This window comes from Ranitomeya imitator, chromosome 7, assembly GCF_032444005.1.
Source record: "Ranitomeya imitator isolate aRanImi1 chromosome 7, aRanImi1.pri, whole genome shotgun sequence".
In the NCBI taxonomy this organism is placed as follows: Eukaryota; Metazoa; Chordata; class Amphibia; order Anura; family Dendrobatidae; genus Ranitomeya; species Ranitomeya imitator.
In genome coordinates, this window is record NC_091288.1 from 98,771,409 (window position 1) to 98,791,025 (window position 19,617).

Below are 19,617 nucleotides of genomic sequence, written 5' to 3' on the forward strand. Positions count from 1 at the left end.
TGAGCGACCTTGACCTTTTTAGAGTCGAGCCGGGTTTCGCGAAACCCGACTATCTCAAAAGTCGGGTCGAGTGAAATCGGCCGATTATGACGTAAAGTCGGGATCGACCGAAACACGAAACCCAATGCAAGTCAATGGGGCAGCATAGTCGGCAGTGAGTGGGGGCCAGGAAAACACCTAGAGTGCCCATTTTAATGTCAAAACCATCCATTCTTCTTAATGAAGCTTGTCAAGCGTAATTTACTTTATAATAATTGGAAGGCATTTGAAATTGGGGGTCATTTGGCTAAAGTTGTGGTGGGTAGGGCTGGTTCAAGTAATTAGTGGGCCCAGGAAATCTGGACCACGTCACGGCAGTGGAGCAGGGAGAGGTAAGTATTTCAACTTTGCAAGTGCTGTGAACCTGAGCAAGCAGGGGGGGCCCACTCGTTGGCATTGGCACTGGCACAGGGCCCCTCAAAGTACAGCGGTGTGTTTGCACGGCGGGGGCGCCTCCCACCGGCAGCAACACTTTTGCGTACCATGAGAGGCCCTGTGCCAGTGACGTCGCCAACTAGTATTCCTCCCCCCACCTGATGAAGGAACCTGCACTTTCATCTGCACCTTCCTGTTTGTCCCCGTGTAAGGTGGTATGGTATGCGGGAAGGGGGACCTGACTTTCAACAGGGTCACAATCTTGCAGTGTAGCGTGCATGGAAAATGTTGCGTTATGGGTCAATGTACCAGCAGACTCATCTATCACTGGCTGGGCAATGGGCAGGATGAGGAGGAAACACAGATATAGGCCCAAAGAATAAAGTGGGCTAAATGCAGTTCAAAATTGGTAACACAGGACTAATCAGGGGGCATTGCAGTGGAGGACAACTGGAATGAGAGGCTGACACAGAGAGTAGGCCCAAATCAGTAAGTAGTCGAAATGCAGTTCAAAATTGGCAACAGTAGTAAACAGGCGGCACAGCTTTGTTCAGTGGAGGAGAACAGCAAGGAGTGGCAGACACCGATAGTAGGCCCCAACCCAACTAGTAGGCCAAATGCAGTCTAACATTAACAACTACTTAACGAGCGCCTGAAAACGGAATTTCAGGACAGGAAACCAGGAGAACAGCAAGGAGCGGCAGACACCGATAGTAGGCCCCAAACCAACTAGTACGCCAAATGCAGTTGTTCCGTTTAACCACAATTTAATGAGAGCCTGAAGATAGAAGTTCAGGAAAGGCAACCTGGAGAACACCTTGGAGTGGAACACACCATCTCTCTACATCCCATACCCAATTTGTAGGTCTAATGCAGCGTAGTTTCCAACAACTACTAAACGAGAGCATGATGATCGAAGCATTGGCGAGGAAACCTGGGGAACACCTTGGAGTGGAACACACCATCTCTCTACACCCCATACCCAATTTGTAGGCCTAATGCAGCGTAGTTTCCAACAACTACTAAACGAGAGCATGATGATCGAAGCATTGGCGAGGAAACCTGGGGAACACCTTGGAGTGGAACACACCATCTCTCAACAGTGGAACACACCATCTCTCTACACCCCATACCCAATTTGTAGGCCTAATGCAGCGTAGTTTCCAACAACTACTAAACGAGAGCCGGAAGATCGAAGCTCAGGAAAGGCAACCTGGAGAACACCTTGGAGTGGAACACACCATCTCTCTACACCCCATACCCAATTTGTAGGCCCAATGCAGCGTAGTTTCCAACAACTACTAAACGAGAGCCGGAAGATCGAAGCAATGGAGAGGAAACCTGGGAAACACCTTGGAGTGTAACACACCATCTCTCTACACCCCATACCCAATTTGTAGGCCTAATGCAGCGTAGTTTCCAACAACTACTAAACGAGAGCCGGAAGATCGAAGCAATGGAGAGGAAACCTGGGGAACACCTTGGAGTGTAACACACGATCTCTCTACACCACATACCCAATTTGTAGGCCTAATGCAGCGTAGTTTCCAACAACTACTAAACGAGAGCCGGAAGATCGAAGCAATGGAGAGGAAACCTGGGGAACACCTTGGAGTGTAACACACCATCTCTCTACACCCCATACCCAATTTGTAGGCCTAATGCAGCGTAGTTTCCAACAACTACTAAACGAGAGCATGAAGATCGAAGCAATGGAGAGGAAACCTGGGGAACACCTTGGAGTGGAACACACCATCTCTCTACACCCCATACCCAATTTGTAGGCCTAATGCAGCGTAGTTTCCAACAACTACTAAACGAGAGCATGATGATCGAAGCATTGGCGAGGAAACCTGGGGAACACCTTGGAGTGGAACACACCATCTCTCTACAGTGGAACACACCATCTCTCTACACCCCATACCTAATTTGTAGGCCTAATGCAGCGTAGTTTCCAACAACTACTAAACGAGAGCCGGAAGATCGAAGCTCAGGAAAGGCAACCTGGGGAACACCTTGGAGTGGAATACACCATCTCTCTACACCCCATACCCAATTTGTAGGCCTAATGCAGCGTAGTTTCCAACAACTACTAAACGAGAGCCGGAAGATCGAAGCAATGGAGAGGAAACCTGGGGAACACCTTGGAGTGTAACACACCATGTCTCTACACCCCATACCCAATTTGTAGGCCTAATGCAGCGTAGTTTCCAACAACTACTAAACGAGAGCCGGAAGATCGAAGCAATGGAGAGGAAACCTGGGGAACACCTTGGAGTGTAACACACCATCTCTCTACACCCCATACCCAATTTGTAGGCCTAATGCAGCGTAGTTTCCAACAACTACTAAACGAGAGCCGGAAGATCGAAGCAATGGAGAGGAAACCTGGGGAACACCTTGGAGTGTAACACACCATCTCTCTACACCCCATACCCAATTTGTAGGCCTAATGCAGCGTAGTTTCCAACAACTACTAAACGAGAGCCGGAAGATCGAAGCAATGGAGAGGAAACCTGGGGAACACCTTGGAGTGTAACACACCATCTCTCTACACCCCATACCCAATTTGAAGGCCTAATGCAGCGTAGTTTCCAACAACTACTAAACGAGAGCATGAAGATCGAAGCAATGGAGAGGAAACCTGGGGAACACCTTGGAGTGGAACACACCATCTCTCTACACCCCATACCCAATTTGTAGGCCTAATGCAGCGTAGTTTCCAACAACTACTAAACGAGAGCATGATGATCGAAGCATTGGCGAGGAAACCTGGGGAACACCTTGGAGTGGAACACACCATCTCTCTACAGTGGAACACACCATCTCTCTACACCCCATACCCAATTTGTAGGCCTAATGCAGCGTAGTTTCCAACAACTACTAAACGAGAGCCGGAAGATCGAAGCTCAGGAAAGGCAACCTGGGGAACACCTTGGAGTGGAACACACCATCCCTCTACACCCCATACCCAATTTGTAGGCCCAATGCAGCGTAGTTTCCAACAACTACTAAACGAGAGCCGGAAGATCGAAGCTCAGGAAAGGCAACCTGGGGAACACCTTGGAGTGTAACAAACCCTCTCTCTACACCACGGAAGGGCTGATTCTTAGGAAGGAAGGCTGTCGGAAAGAAGCAGGGCGCGTCCGAGGGTGATTATATTCTTATTAGGTATATACTCACCCTCGGACGCGCCCTGCTTCTTTATTTGTAATGAATGTTTATTTGCAATGTGGTTTTGACTTACTCTATTTTTTTGGTAAATAATGATTTTATTATTTTCATTGTTTTGCATCTTCTTGGCAATAATATAAAGAAGACGCGACAGGACAACACTCGGTGGATGCCATATCTGTGTTTAAAATTGAAAAAACCTTTCAGTTAACTACTTGCAGGAGAAAGTTATTGTAGCTGGTGGCCATTTTTAGTACTGTACCAGATTTTTGTTGTATGTGTTTGTTTTTAATGTTAAAATGTCTGCATTTGATATCTCTCCAGTATTTTCTTTTTTATAAGCAAAATACTTATTTTTATATTTTCTGATGTTGGTTCCAGGGGTACACGGGCAGCAGTGGTATGCTCAGTGGAGGCCTAGTGGAAGGAGTGACCGCAGACAGGCATCGAAGGCCTAAAATAATAACACATGGCTGTAGGCAATTTTAAATTGGTTCCAGGGGTACACGGGCAGCAGTGGTGTGGTCAGTGGAGGCCTAGTGGAAGGAGTGACCGCAGACAGGCATTGAAGGCCTAAAATAATAACACATGGCTGTATGCAATTTTAAATTGGTTCCAGGGGTACACGGGCAGCAGTGGTGTGGTCCGCATTCTGCCCCATCCAACTCCGCATTCTGCCCCATCCGTCTCCACATTCTGCCCCATCCATCTCCACATTCTGCCCCATCCATCTCCACATTCTGCCCCATCCATCTCCACATTCTGCCCCATCCGTCTCCACATTCTGCCCCATCCATCTCCACATTCTGCCTCATCCATCTCCACATTCTGCCCCATCCATCTCCACATTCTGCCCCATCCGTCTCCACATTCTGCCCTATCCATCTCCACATTCTGCCCCATCCATCTCCACATTCTGCCCCATGCGTCTCCACATTCTGCCCCATCCGTCTCCACATTCTGCCCCATCCATCTCCACATTCTGCCCCATCCGTCTCCACATTCTGCCCCATCCGTCTCCACATTCTGCCCCATCCGTCTCCGCATTCTGCCCCATCCATCTCCACATTCTGCCCCATCCATCTCCACATTTTGCCCCATCCATCTCCACATTCTGCCCGTCTCCATATCTCACCAGAACAGCAGGAACCGGAAATCTGCTGCTGGTTGATACGAGCTGCACACAACCAGGACTGAGCTGCTGAGAGCTGAAGGACCTGTGGTGACGTCATCGTCATGTGATCAGGAGGCGGAGCTGATAAATGGTGAAAGACCTATGATAGTGATGACATCACCACAGGATCTTCAGCTCTTCCTTTCAGATCAGGCGTCGGCTGCTGATCTGATGTGTGCGCCCGGCAGGTCAGGTGGAGGGCCGGTCTGTCTGTTGCCGTGAGGGACGAATCACCTGCACGGCAACAGTTTTTAACTTTTTGCTGGTGTCGGTGTGCATCTGATCTGCCGGGGCCCCTGACTACCCCGGGCCCGGTCGCAATGGCGACTGCTGCGACCGTGGTAGTTACGCCCCTGAGTAGAGGCCTAGTGGAAGGAGTCACCGCAGACAGGCATCGAAGGTCTAAAATAATAACACATGGCTGTAGGCAATTTTAAATTGGTTCCAGGGGTACACGGGCAGCAGTGGTGTGGTCAGTGGAGGCCTAGTGGAAGGAGTGACCGCAGACAGGCATTGAAGGCCTAAAATAATAACACATGGCTGTAGGCAATTTTAAATTGGTTACAGGGGTACACGGGCAGCAGTGGTGTGGTCAGTGGAGGCCTAGTGGAAGGAGTCACCGCAGACAGGCATCGAAGGCCTAAAATAATAACACATGGCTGTAGGCAATTTTAAATTGGTTACAGGGGTACACGGGCAGCAGTGGTGTGGTCAGTGGAGGCCTAGTGGAAGGAGTGACCGCAGACAGGCATCGAAGGCCTAAAATAATAACACATGGCTGTAGGCAATTTTAAATTGGTTCCAGGGGTACACGGGCAGCAGTGGTGTGGTCAGTGGAGGCCTAGTGGAAGGAGTGACCGCAGACAGGCATCAAAGGCCTAAAATAATAACACATGGCTGTAGGCAATTTTAAATTGGTTACAGGGGTACACGGGCAGCAGTGGTGTGGTCAGTGGAGGCCTAGTGGAAGGAGTGACCACAGACAGGCATCGAAGGCCTAACATAACAAAAATGTCAATACAATGGTATTGTCAGTGGCAGACATTGAAGGATGTCAGCGCATAGACTAAACATTGGTGGAGCTGTGAGATAATTTTGCAAGTGGTAGAGCACTGTTTGAGCTGGGGTGGGGGGAAACTGTCTTGTGGCCGGCGGTACAGGCCCAGGGCCCCTCATATTACAACGGTGTGTCTGACGTTGGGTGCGCACCACCACCGCCAGAGACACTTTATTGTACTAGGAGGGACCCAGTGGCAGTGCCGTCGACCAAAAGCGGGCTCACCCACCTCTTCAGACAAACTGCACTCTCACGGGTGCTGTCGCCAAGTGTCGATACCACGGCCCCGTGTGGGGAGTTTGGCCATTTAGTGAGGTGTAAACATGTCGTATGCTGGACAATCAGGTGCAGAAAATTACGAGATTGGAAAAGGCATTCAGAATAGTCCACAGGCAAGACCTTTTCATAGGAAAGCTAGGTGTCAGCCGGGCAAGGTGGGGCAAAAGATTTCGAAATCCAGTTGTGGTTCATTTTAATGAAGGTTAGATCATCTACATTTTGGGTAGCCAGACGAGTCCTTTTTTCTGTTAGTATTGAACCTGCAGCACTGAATACTCTTTCTGATAGGACACTAGCTGCCGGGCAAGCAAGCTCCTGCAATGCATATTCTGCCAATTCTGGCCAGGTGTCTAATTTTGATGCCCAGTAATCAAATGGGAATGACGGTTGAGGGAGAACATCGATAAGGGATGAAAAATAGTTTGTAACCATACTGGACAAATGTTGTCTCCTGTCACTTTGAATTGATGCTGCAGTACCTGTCCTGTCTGCGGTCATAGCAAAATCACTCCACAACCTGGTCAGAAAACCCCTCTGGCCAACGCCACTTCTGATTTCTGCCCCTCTAACTCCTCTGGTCTGGTGGCCCCTGCAGCTCGTGTGAGAACGATCACGGGCGCTGTGTGCAGGGAATGCCAGAAGCAAACGGTCAACAAGAGTTGATTGTTTGGTTGCTAATATTAGTTCCAAGTTCTCATGTGGCATTATATTTTGCAATTTGCCTTTATAGCGAGGATCAAGGAGGCAGGCCAACCAGTAATCGTCATCATTCATCATTTTAGTTATGCGTGTGTCCCTTTTGAGGATACGTAAGGCATAATCCGCCATGTGGGCCAAAGTTCCAGTTCTCAAATCTGCGGTTGTGCTTGGTTGAGGGGCAGTTTCAGGCAAATCCACGTCACTTGTGTCCCTCAAAAAACCAGAACCCGGCCTTGCCGCGCCACCAATTTCCAGTGGCCCCGGAAAAGCTTCCTCATTAAAAATATAATCATCCCCATCATCCTCCTCGTCCTCCTCCTCCTCTTCGCCCGCTACCTCGTCCTGTACACTGCCCTGGCCAGACAATGGCTGACTGTCATCAAGGCTTTCCTCTTCCTCAGCTGCAGACGCCTGATCCTTTATGTGCGTCAAACTTTGCATCAGCAGACGCATTAGGGGGATGCTCATGCTTATTATGGCGTTGTCTGCACTAACCAGCCGTGTGCATTCCTCAAAACACTGAAGGACTTGACACATGTCTTGAATCTTCGACCACTGCACACCTGACAACTCCATGTCTGCCATCCTACTGCCTGCCCGTGTATGTGTATCCTCCCACAAAAACATAACAGCCCGCCTCTGTTCACACAGTCTCTGAAGCATGTGCAGTGTTGAGTTCCACCTTGTTGCAACGTCTATGATTAGGCGATGCTGGGGAAGGTTCAAAGAACGCTGATAGGTCTGCATACGGCTGGAGTGTACGGGCGAACGGCGGATATGTGAGCAAAGTCCACGCACTTTGAGGAGCAGGTCGGATAACCCCGGATAACTTTTCAGGAAGCACTGCACCACCAGGTTTAAGGTGTGAGCCAGGCAAGGAATGTGTTTCAGTTGGGAAAGGGAGATGGCAGCCATGAAATTCCTTCCGTTATCACTCACTACCTTGCCTGCCTCAAGATCTACAGTGCCCAGCCACGACTGCGTTTCTTTCTGCAAGAACTCGGACAGAACTTCCGCGGTGTGTCTGTTGTCGCCCAAACACTTTATAGCCAATACAGCCTGCTGACGTTTGCCAGTAGCTGCCCCATAATGGGAGACCTGGTGTGCAACAGTGGCAGCTGCGGATGGAGTGGTTGTGCGACTGCGGTCTGTGGACGAGCTCTCGCTTCTGCAGGAGGACGAAGAGGAGGAGGAGGGGGTGCGAACGGCTACAGCCAACTGTTTCCTAGACCGTGGGCTAGGCAGAACTGTCCCAAACTTGCTGTCCCCTGTGGACCCTGCATCCACCACATTTACCCAGTGTGCCGTGATGGACACGTAACGTCCCTGGCCATGCCTACTGGTCCATGCATCTGTTGTCAGGTGCACCTTTGTGCTCACAGATTGCCTGAGTGCATGGACGATGCGCTCTTTAACATGCTGGTGGAGAGCTGGGATGGCTTTTCTGGAAAAAAAGTGTCGACTGGGTAGCTCGTAGCGTGGTACAGCGTAGTCCATCAGGGCTTTGAAAGCTTCGCTTTCAACTAACCGGTAGGGCATCATCTCTAACGAGATTAGTCTAGCTATGTGTGCGTTCAAACCCTGTGTACGCGGATGCGAGGCTAAGTACTTCCTTTTTCTAACCATAGTCTCATGTAGGGTGAGCTGGACTGGAGAGCTGGAGATCGTGGAACTAGCGGGGGTGCCGGTGTACATGGCAGACTGAGAGACGGTGGGAGATGGTATTGTTGCCACCGGTGCCCTAGATGCAGTGTTTCCTACTACGAAACTGGTGATTCCCTGACCCTGACTGCTTTGGCCTGGCAAAGAAACCTGCACAGATACTGCAGGTGGTGCGGAAAATGGTGGCCCTACACTGCCGGAAGGGATGTTGCGTTGCTGACTAGCTTCATTGGCCGAGGGTGCTACAATCTTAAGGGACGTTTGGTAGTTAGTCCAGGCTTGCAAATGCATGGTGGTTAAATGTCTATGCATGCAACTTGTATTGAGACTTTTCAGATTCTGTCCTCTGCTTAAGGTAGTTGAACATTTTTGACAGATGACTTTGCGCTGATCAATTGGATGTTGTTTAAAAAAATGCCAGACTGCACTCTTTCTAGCATCGGATACCTTTTCAGGCATTGCAGACTGAGCTTTAACCGGATGGCCACGCTGTCCTCCAACAGGTTTTGGCTTTGCCACGCGTTTTGGGCAAGATACGGGCCCGGCAGATGGAACCTGTTGCGATGTTGATGCCTGCTGCGGCCCCTCCTCCTCCGCTTCAGAACTGCTGCCGCCTGCACCCTGTTCCCCCAATGGCTGCCAATCGGGGTCAAGAACTGGGTCATCTATTACCTCTTCTTGTAGCTCGTGTGCAACTTCGTCTGTGTCACCGTGTCGGTCGGTGGTATAGCGTTCGTGATGGGGCAACATAGTCTCATCAGGGTCTGATTCTTGATCAGCACCCTGCGAGGGCAATGTTGTGGTCTGAGTCAAAGGACCAGCATAGTAGTCTGGCTGTGGCTGTGCATCAGTGCACTCCATGTCAGATTCAACTTGTAATGGGCATGGACTGTTAACTGCTTCACTTTCTAAGCCAGGGACGGTATGTGTAAAGAGCTCCATGGAGTAACCCGTTGTGTCGCCTGCTGCATTCTTCTCTGTTGTTGTTTTTGCTGAAGAGGACAAGGAAGCGACTTGTCCCTGACCGTGAACATCCACTAACGACGCGCTGCTTTGACATTTACCAGTTTCACGAGAGGAGGCAAAAGAGCTAGAGGCTGAGTCAGCAAGATAAGCCAAAACTTGCTCTTGCTGCTCCGGCTTTAAAAGCGGTTTTCCTACTCCCAGAAAAGGGAGCGTTCGAGGCCTTGTGTAGCCAGACGACGAACCTGGCTCCACAGCTCCAGACTTAGGTGCAATATTTTTTTTCCCACGACCAGCTGATGCTCCACCACTACCACTACCCTCATTACCAGCTGACAATGAACGCCCCTGGCCACGACCTCTTCCACCATACTTCCTCATTGTTTTAAAAACGTAAACAAACTAACGGTATTTGTTGCTGTCACACAAATTACACGGTGAGCTATAACTTCAGTATGATTTAGCTACCCCTTTACAGGTGAGTGAGACCACAACGAAAATCAGGCACAATGTTACACACTCTGTTGTTGGTGGCAACAAATGAGAGAGATGCCACACACGCAGGACTGTCACTGAAGCACAAATGTAAATATTAATCTCCCACTGATTTGATTTTTTTTTTTTTTAAGGGAGACTTTAGGAAAAAAAAATAATAGAATAAAATGATTTTTTCAGGAAGAATTTAGAAACCAAATAAAATAAAATGATTTTTTCAGGGAGAATTTAGAAAACAAATAAAACAAAAAAAGGCTTTCTATGGCCCACTGAGTGAGAGATGACGCACACAGGAGTCAGGAGTGGCACACAAGCCCAGAGGCCAATATTTATCTCCCACTGATTGATGTAGTGATTTTTTCAGGTAGATTTTGGAACCCAAATCAAGCTAAAAAAATAATAGGCTTTCTATGGCCCACAATTGGAGAGAGAGAGAGAGAGAGATGGCACACCCAGGAGTCAAGACTGGCACACAAGCAGAAAGGGCAATATTAATCTCCCACTGATTTGTTTTTTTTTTGTTTGTTTTTTCAGGGAGACTTTAGGAAAAAAAAAAAATAGAATAAAATGATTTTTTTAGGAAGAATTTAGAAACCAAAGAAAATAAAATGATTTTTTCAGGGAGAATTTAGAAAACAAATAAAACAAAAAAAGGCTTTCTATGGCCCACTGAGTGAGAGATGACGCACACAGGAGTCAGGAGTGGCACACAAGCCCAGAGGCCAATATTTATCTCCCACTGATTGATGTAGTGATTTTTTCAGGTAGATTTTGGAACCCAAATCAAGCTAAAAAAAATAATAGGCTTTCTATGGCCCACAATTGGAGAGAGAGAGAGAGATGGCACACCCAGGAGTCAAGACTGGCACACAAGCAGAAAGGGCAATATTAATCTCCCACTGATTTGTTTTTTTTTTTTTTTTTTTCAGGGAGACTTTAGGAAAAAAAAAATAGAATAAAATGATTTTTTCAGGAAGAATTTAGAAACCAAATAAAATAAAATGATTTTTTCAGGGAGAATTTAGAAAACAAATAAAACAAAAAAAGGCTTTCTATGGCCCACTGAGTGAGAGATGACGCACACAGGAGTCAGGAGTGGCACACAAGCCCAGAGGCCAATATTTATCTCCCACTGATTGATGTAGTGATTTTTTCAGGTAGATTTTGGAACCTAAATCAAGCTAAAAAAATAATAGGCTTTCTATGGCCCACAATTGGAGAGAGAGAGAGAGATGGCACACCCAGGAGTCAAGACTGGCACACAAGCAGAAAGGGCAATATTAATCTCCCACTGATTTGTGTTTTTTTTTGTTTTTTTCAGGGAGGCTTTAGGAAAAAAAAAAATAGAATAAAATGATTTTTTCAGGAAGAATTTAGAAACCAAAGAAAATAAAATGATTTTTTCAGGGAGAATTTAGAAAACAAATAAAACAAAAAAAGGCTTTCTATGGCCCACTGAGTGAGAGATGACGCACACAGGAGTCAGGAGTGGCACACAAGCCCAGAGGCCAATATTTATCTCCCACTTTTTTTTTTTGTTCCAGGGAAAATTTATAAACCCAATAAAAAAAATATTAAATAGGCTTTCTATGGCCCACTATCTGAGAGACAGAGAGAGATGGCACGCTTAGGACTGGCACACAAGCCCAAATGCCAATATTAATCTCACTTTTTTTTTTAAGGGAGAATTTATAAAACCAAAAAAAAATAAATAAATAGGCTTTCTATGGCCCACTATTTGTGAGAGAGATGGCACGCTCAGGACTGGCACACAAGCCCAGGGGCCAATATTAATCTCCCACTTTTTTTTTTTTTTCCAGGGAAAATTTATAAACCCAATAAAAAAAATAAAAAATAAATAGGCTTTCTATGGCCCACTATCTGAGAGAGAGAGATGGCACGCTTAGGACTGGCACACAAGCCCAAAGGCCAATATTAATCTCCCACTGATTGATTTATTGATTTTTTCAGGTAGAATTTAGAACCCAAATAAAGCAAAAAAAAAAAAAAAATGGGCTTTCTATGGCCCACTGAGTGAGTGATGATGCACACAGGAGTCAGGAGTGGCACACAAGCCCTGAGGCCAATATTTTTCTCCCACTGATTGATGTAGTGATTTTTTCAGGTAGATTTTAGAACCAAAATCAAGCAAAAAAATAAATAGGCTTTCTATGGCCCACTGAGTGAGTGATGATGCACACAGGAGTCAAGAGTGGCACACAAGCCCTGAGGCCAATATTTTTCTCCCACTGATTGATGTAGTGATTTTTTCAGGTAGATTTTATAACCCAAATCAAGCAAAAAAATAAATAGGCTTTCTATGGCCCACTGAGTGAGAGATGACACAGACAGGGATGGCACTCTAGCAAAAATGTCAATCTTAATCTCCCACAAAAAAAAAAAAAAAAACAGGGAGTGTCCTTCAATTACTATCTCCCTGCAGTAATCTCAGCCAGGTATGGCAGGCAGCAATAAGGAGTGGACTGATGCACAAATTAAATAAAAAGTGTGTACAAATCAAAAAGATAGCTGTGCAGAAAGGAAGGAACAAGAGGATTTGTGCTTTGAAAAAAGCAGTTGGTTTGCACAGCGGCGTACACACAGCAATGCAGCTATCAGGGAGCCTTCTAGGGCAGCCCAATGAGCTACAGCGCTGAGGGGGAAAAAAAAAAAAATGTAGCTTCCACTGTCCCTGCACACCGAAGGTGGTGTTGGGCAGTGGAAATCGCTACAGCACAAGCGGTTTGGTGGTTAATGGACCCTGCCTAACGCTATCCCTGCTTCTGACGAAGCGGCAGCAACCTCTCCCTAAGCTCAGATCAGCAGCAGTAACATGGCGGTCGGCGGGAACTCCCCTTTATAGCCCCTGTGACGCCGCAGACAGCAAGCCAATCACTGCAATGCCCTTCTCTAAGATGGTGGGGACCAGGACCTATGTCATCACGCTGCCCACACTCTGCGTTTACCTTCATTGGCTGAGAAATGGCGCTTTTCGCGTCATTGAAACGCGACTTTGGCGCGAAAGTCGCGTACCGCATGGCCGACCCCGCACAGGGGTCGGATCGGGTTTCATGAAACCCGACTTTGTCAAAAGTCGGCGACTTTTGAAAATGAACGACCCGTTTCGCTCAACCCTACTCACCACACATCTAAATAAGTTCCTTAGGGGGTCTACTTTCCAAAATGGTGTCACTTGTGGGGGGTTTCTACTGTTTAGGTACATTAGGGGCTCTGCAAATGCAATGTGACAAATGCAGACCATTCCATCTAAGTCTGCATTCCAAATGGCGCTCCTTCCCTTCCGAGCCCTTCCATGCAGCCAAACAGTGGTTCCCCCCCACATATGGGGTATCAGCACACTCAGGAGAAATTGTACAACAACTTTTGGGGTCCAATTTCTTCTCTTACCCTTGGGAAACTAAAAAAATTGGGGGCGAAAAGATAATTTTTGTGAAAAAATATGATTTTTTATTTTTACGGTTCTGCATTATAAACTTCTGTGAAGCACTTGGTGGGTCAAAGTGCTCACCACACCTCTAGATAAGTTCCTTAGGGGGTCTACTTTCCAAAATGGTGTCACTTGTGGGGGGTTTCAATGTTTAGGCACATCAGAGGCTCTCCAAACGCAACATGGTGTCCCATCTCGATTCCAGTCAATTTTGGATTGAAAAGTCAAATGGCGCTCCTTCGCTTCCGAGCTCTGTCATGCGCCCAAACAGTGGTTTACCCCCACATATGGGGTATCGGTGTACTCAGTACAAATTGTACAACAACTTTTGGGGTCCATTTTTTCCAGTTACCCTTGGTAAAATAAAACAAATTGTAGCTGAATTAAATTTTTTGTGAAAAAAAGTTAAATGTTCATTTTTATTTAAACATTCCAAAAATTCCTGTGAAGCACCAGAAGGGTTAATAAATAAATAATTTTTACCACTATCATGAAGTACAATATGTCCCGAGAAAACAGTGTCAGAATCACTGGGATCCGTTGAAGCGTTCCAGAGTTATAACCTCATAAAGGGACAGTGGTCAGAATTGTAAAAATTGGCCCGGTCATTAACGTGCAAACCACCCTTGGGGGTAAAGGGGTTAAACAGCCTGCTCTAAGCATAGTTGGTACGCACTATGTGGTACAATCCTGTGTCTATCAATACGTTTGCTGTACTAAGTAGGTAATCATCAGTTTGTTACCTGTGTATTACCTCATGGTACTGTGTATTGCAGACTATTTGTGTTTCATGCTCTGTGCAGTTATATATTCTGAAATGCTCCTGTTATTGCATCCTATAGTTTCACCCTTTCCTGTCACATCTGCAATCAATAACATAGTAACATAGTTATTACGGTTGAAGGAAGACTTTAAGTCCATCTAGTTCACCCCATAGCCTAACCTATCATGCCCTAACATGTTGATCCAGAGGAAGGCAATAAAAACCCCATGTGGCAAAGAGTAACCTCCACATTGGAGAAAAAAATTCCTTCCCGACTCCACATACGGCAATCAGACTAGTTCCCTGGATCAACGCCCTATCAAGGAATCTAGTATATATAACCTGTAACATTATACTTTTCAAGAAAGGCATCCAGTCTCCTCTTAAATTTGAATCACTCATTACAACATCATACTTCAGAGAGTTCCATAGTCTCACTGCTCTTACAGTAAAGAATCCGCATCTGTTATTATGCTTAACCCCTTTACCCCCGAGGGTGGTTTGCACGTTAATGACCAGGCCAATTTTTACAATTCTGACCACTGTCCCTTTATGAGGTTAGAACTCTGGAACGCTTCAACGGATCCCAGTAATTCTGACATTGTTTTCTCGTGACATATTGTACTTCATGATAGTGGTAAAATTTCTTTGATATTACCTGCGTTTATTTGTGAAAAAAACGGAAATTTGGTGAAAACTTTGAAAATTTCGCAATTTTCCAACTGAATTTTTATGCAATTAAATCACAGAGATATGTCACACAAAATACTTAGTACATTTCCCACATGTATACTTTACATCAGCACAATTTTGGAGCCAAAATTTTTTTTGTTGGGGAGTTATAAGGGTTAGGGACCACATCTCATTTGAAGTCATTTTGAGGGGTCTATATGATAGAAAATACCCAAGTGTGACACCATTCTAAAAACTGCAACCCTCAAGGTGCTCAAAATCACATTCAAAAAGTTTATTAACCCTTCAGGTGTTTCACAGGAATTTTTGGAATGTTTAAATAGAAATGAACATTTAACTTTTTTTCACAAAAAATTTATTTCACTCCAATTTGTTTTATTTTACCAAGGGTAACAGGAGAAAATGGACCACAATTTGTCCTGAGTACGCCGATACCCCACATGTGGGGGTAAACCACTGTTTGGGCGCATGACAGAGCTCGGAAGCAAAGGAGCGCCATTTGACTTTCCAATGCAAAATTGACTGGAATCGAGATGGGACACCATGTTGCGTTTGGAGAGCCCCTGATGTGCTTAAACATTGAAACCCCCCACAAGTGACACCATTTTGGAAAGTAGACCCCCTAAGGAACTTATCTAGAGGTGTGGTGAGCACTTTGATCCAACAAGCGCTTCACAAAAGTTTATAATGCAGAACCATAAAAATAAAAAAGCATATTTTTTTCACAAAATTATCTTTTCGCCCCCAATTTTTTATTTTCCCAAGGGTAAGAGAAGAAATTGGAAGTTGTTGTACAATTTGTCCTGAGTACGCTGATACTCCATATGTGGGGGTAAACCACCGTTTGGGCGCATGGGAGAGCTCGGAATGGAAGGAGCGCTGTTTGACTTTTCAATGCAAAATTGACAGGAATTGAGATGGGACGCCATGTTGCATTTGGAGAGCCACTGATGTGCCTAAACATTGAAACCCCCCACAAGTGACACCATTTTGGAAAGTAGACCCCCTAAGGAACTCATCTAGATGTGTGGTGAGCACTTTGACCCATCAAGGGCTTCACAGAAGTTTATAATGCAGAGCCGTAAAAATAAAACAAACATTTTTTTCCCACAAAAATTATTTTTTAGCCCCCAATTTTTTATTTTCCCAAGGGTAAGAGAAGAAATTGGAAGTTGTTGTACAATTTGTCCTGAGTACGCTGATACCCCATATGTGAGGGGAACCACCGTTTGGGCGCATGGGAGGGCTCGGAAGGGAAGGAGCGCCATTTGGAATGCAGACTTAGATGGAATAGTCTGCAGGTGTCACATTGCGTTTGCAGAGCCCTTATGTACCTAAACAGTGGAAACCCCCCACAAGTGACACCATTTTGGAAAGTAGACCCCCTAAGGAACTTATGTAGATGTGTTGTGAGAGCTTTGAACCCCCAAGTGTTTCACTACAGTTTATAACGCAGAGCCGTGGAAATAAAAAAACATTTTTTTCACCAAATATTATTTTTTAGCCTCCAGTTTTGTATTTTCCCGAGGGTAAGAGGAGAAATTGGACCCCAAAAGCTGTTGTCCAATTTGTCCTGAGTACGCTGATACCCCATATGTGGGGGGGAACCACCGTTTGGGCGCATGGGAGGGCTCGGAAGGGAAGGAGCGCCATTTGGAATGCAGACTTAGATGGAATGGTCTGTAGGCGTCACATTGCGTTTGCAGAGCCCCTAATGTACCTAAACAGTAGAAACCCCCCACAATTGACCCTATATTGGAAACTAGACCCCCCAAGGAACTTATCTAGATGCGTTGTGAGAACTTTGAGCCCCCAAGTGTTTCACTACAGTTTATAATGCAGAGCCGTGAAAAAAAAAAAATTCCCCCCAAAATTATTTTTTAGCCCCCAGTTTTGTATTTTCCCGAGGGTAAGAGGAGAAATTGGACCCCAAAAGTTGTTGTCCAATGTGTCCTGAGTACGCTGATACCCCATATATTGGGGTAAACCCCTGTTTGGGCACACGGGAGAGCTCGGAAGGGAAGGAGCACTGTTTTACTTTTTGAACGTAGAATTAGCTGGAATTGAGATCGGACGCCATGTCAAGTTTGGAGAGCCCCTGATGTGCCTAAACAGTGGAAACCCCCCAATTATAACTGAAACCCTAATCCAAACACACCCCTAACCCTAATCTCAACGGTAACCCTAAACACACCCCTAACCCTGACACATCCCTAAACCTAATCCCAACCCTATTCCCAACCGTAAATGTAATCCAAACCCTAACTTTAGCCCTAACCCTAACTTTAGCCCCAACCCTAACTTTAGCCCCAACCCTAACTGTAGCCTTAACCCTAGCCCTAACCCTAACCTTAGCCGTAACCCTAGCCCTAACCCTAGCCCCAACCCTAACTTTAGCCCTAACCCTAGCCCTAACCCTAATTAGAAAATGGAAATAAATACATTTTTTAAATTTTTTTAATTTTTCCCTAACTAAGGGGGTGATGAAGGGGGGTTTGATTTACTTTTATAGCAGGTTGTTTAGCGGATTTTTATGATAGGCAGCCATCACACACTGAAAGACGCTTTTTATTGCAAAAAATATTTTTTGCATTGCCACATTTTGGGAGCTATAATTTTTCCATATTTTGGTCCACAGAGTCATGTCAGGTCTTGTTTTTTGAGGGACGAGTTGACGTTTTTATTGGTAACATTTTCGGGCACGTGACAATTTTTGATTGCATTTTATTCCGATTTTTGTGAGGCAGAATGACCAAAAACCAGCTATTCATAAATTTCTTTTGGGTGAGGCTTTTATACCGTTCCGCGTTTGGTTAAATGGATAAAGTAGTTTTATTCTTCGGGTCAGTACGATTACAGCGATACCTCATTTATATCATTTTTTTACGTTTTGGCACTTTTATACAATAAAAACTATTTTATAGAAAAAATAATTATTTTGCATTGCTTTATTCAGAGGACTATAACTTTTATTTTTTCGCTGATGATGCTGTATGGTGGCTCGTTTTTTTGCGGTACAAGATGACGGTACCATAGTTATTTATATCTGTCTTTTTGATCGCATGTTATTCCACTTTTTGTTTGGCGGTATGATAATAAAGCGTTGATTTTTGCCGTTTTTTTTTTTTATTTTTTTACCACGTTCACTGAAGGGGTTAACTAGCGGGACAGTTTTATAGGTGGGGTCGTTACGGACGTGGCGCTACTAAATATGTGTACTTTTATTATTTTTTTTTTAATTTAGATAAAGAAATGTATTTATAGGAACAATATTTTTTTTGGGGGGGGGGAATTTTTTGGGGAATTTTTTTTTATTTTTAATACACATGTGAATTTATTTTTTTACAATATAACATTGGCCATTGCCCCGGGGGGGGGACGGGGGGCATCATGTTATAGTGTAAGATCGCTGATCTTACACTTTTCTGTGCACTGTGTTGTGAATTGTGGCAGAGCTCCCTCCTGTGGTCATGAGTGGTACTGCGGCTTCTGAGTTTCCTTCCTCAGGTGATGTGGTGAAGTCGTTAGGTGCTGCTCTATTTAACTCCACCTAGGCCTTGCTCCTGGCCTCCAGTCAATGTTCTAGTGTTGGTCTTGCTTCTTCCTGGATCATTCCTGTGGCCTGTCTGCTCTTCATAAGCTAAGTTTTGCTTGTGTTATTTTTTGCTTGCTATTTTTTCTGTCCAGCTTGCTTAATTGGTTTTTCTTGCTTGTTGGAAGCTCTGGGACGCAGAGGGAGCAACTCCGTACCGTTAGTCGGCGCGGAGGGTCTTTTGCCCCTCTGCGTGGTTGTTTGTAGGGTTTTGTGTTGACCGCAAAGTTATCTTTCCTATCTTCGGTCTGTTCAGTAAGTTAGGCCTCACTTTGCTAAATCTATTTCATCTCTGCGTTTGTATTTTCATCTCTACTCACAGTCAATATATATGTGGGGGGCTGCCTTTTCCTTTGGGGTATTTCTCTGAGGCAAGGTAGGCTTATTTTTCTATCTTAGGCCTAGCTAGTTTCTCAGGCTGTGCTGAGTTGCATAGGGAGCGTTAGGCGCAATCCACGGCTACCTCTAGTGTGGTTGGATAGGATTAGGGATTGCGGTCAGCAGAGTTCCCACGTCTCAGAGCTCGTCCTATGTCTTTTGGTTAATATCAGGTCACTTTGTGTGCTCTGAACTTCAAGGTCCATTGTGGTTCTGAATTACCTAATCATAACAGCACTGTGTCAGATCAGCGTTCTGACATGCACAGCTCCAGGCTTCACAGTGCCTGCTCTGAGCAGGCGCTGTGAAGCCATCTCCCTCCCTGCAGGGCCCGGATGCCGCAGCCATTTTGGATCCGGGGCCTGCAGCGAGGAAGGAGGTAAGAGACCTTCGGGGGGCTCTCAGGGAAGCACGCAGGGAGTTCCCTCCCTGCGCGATGCTTCCCTGTACCGCCAGCACACCGCGATCATGTTTGATCGCGGTGTGCCGAGTGTTATGACCTGGTGGTTAGGAGCACCCGGAATGACCTGATAGTTAAACCACATACAGGACGAACTCTGGGATGTGGGAACTCTGCTGACCGCAAGCCCTAATCCTATCACACACACTAGAAATAGCCGTGGAGCGCTCCTGACCAGACCTAGGCGCCTCGTCACAGCCTAAGGGCTATCTAGCCCTAGAGAAGGAAAATAAAGCCTACCTTGCCTCAGAGAAATTCCCCAAAGGTAAAGGAAGCCCCCCACATATATTGACTGTGAGTAAAGATGAAAGTCACAAACGCAGAAATTAAAACAGGTTTTCAGCAAAGGGAGGCCAGACTAACTAA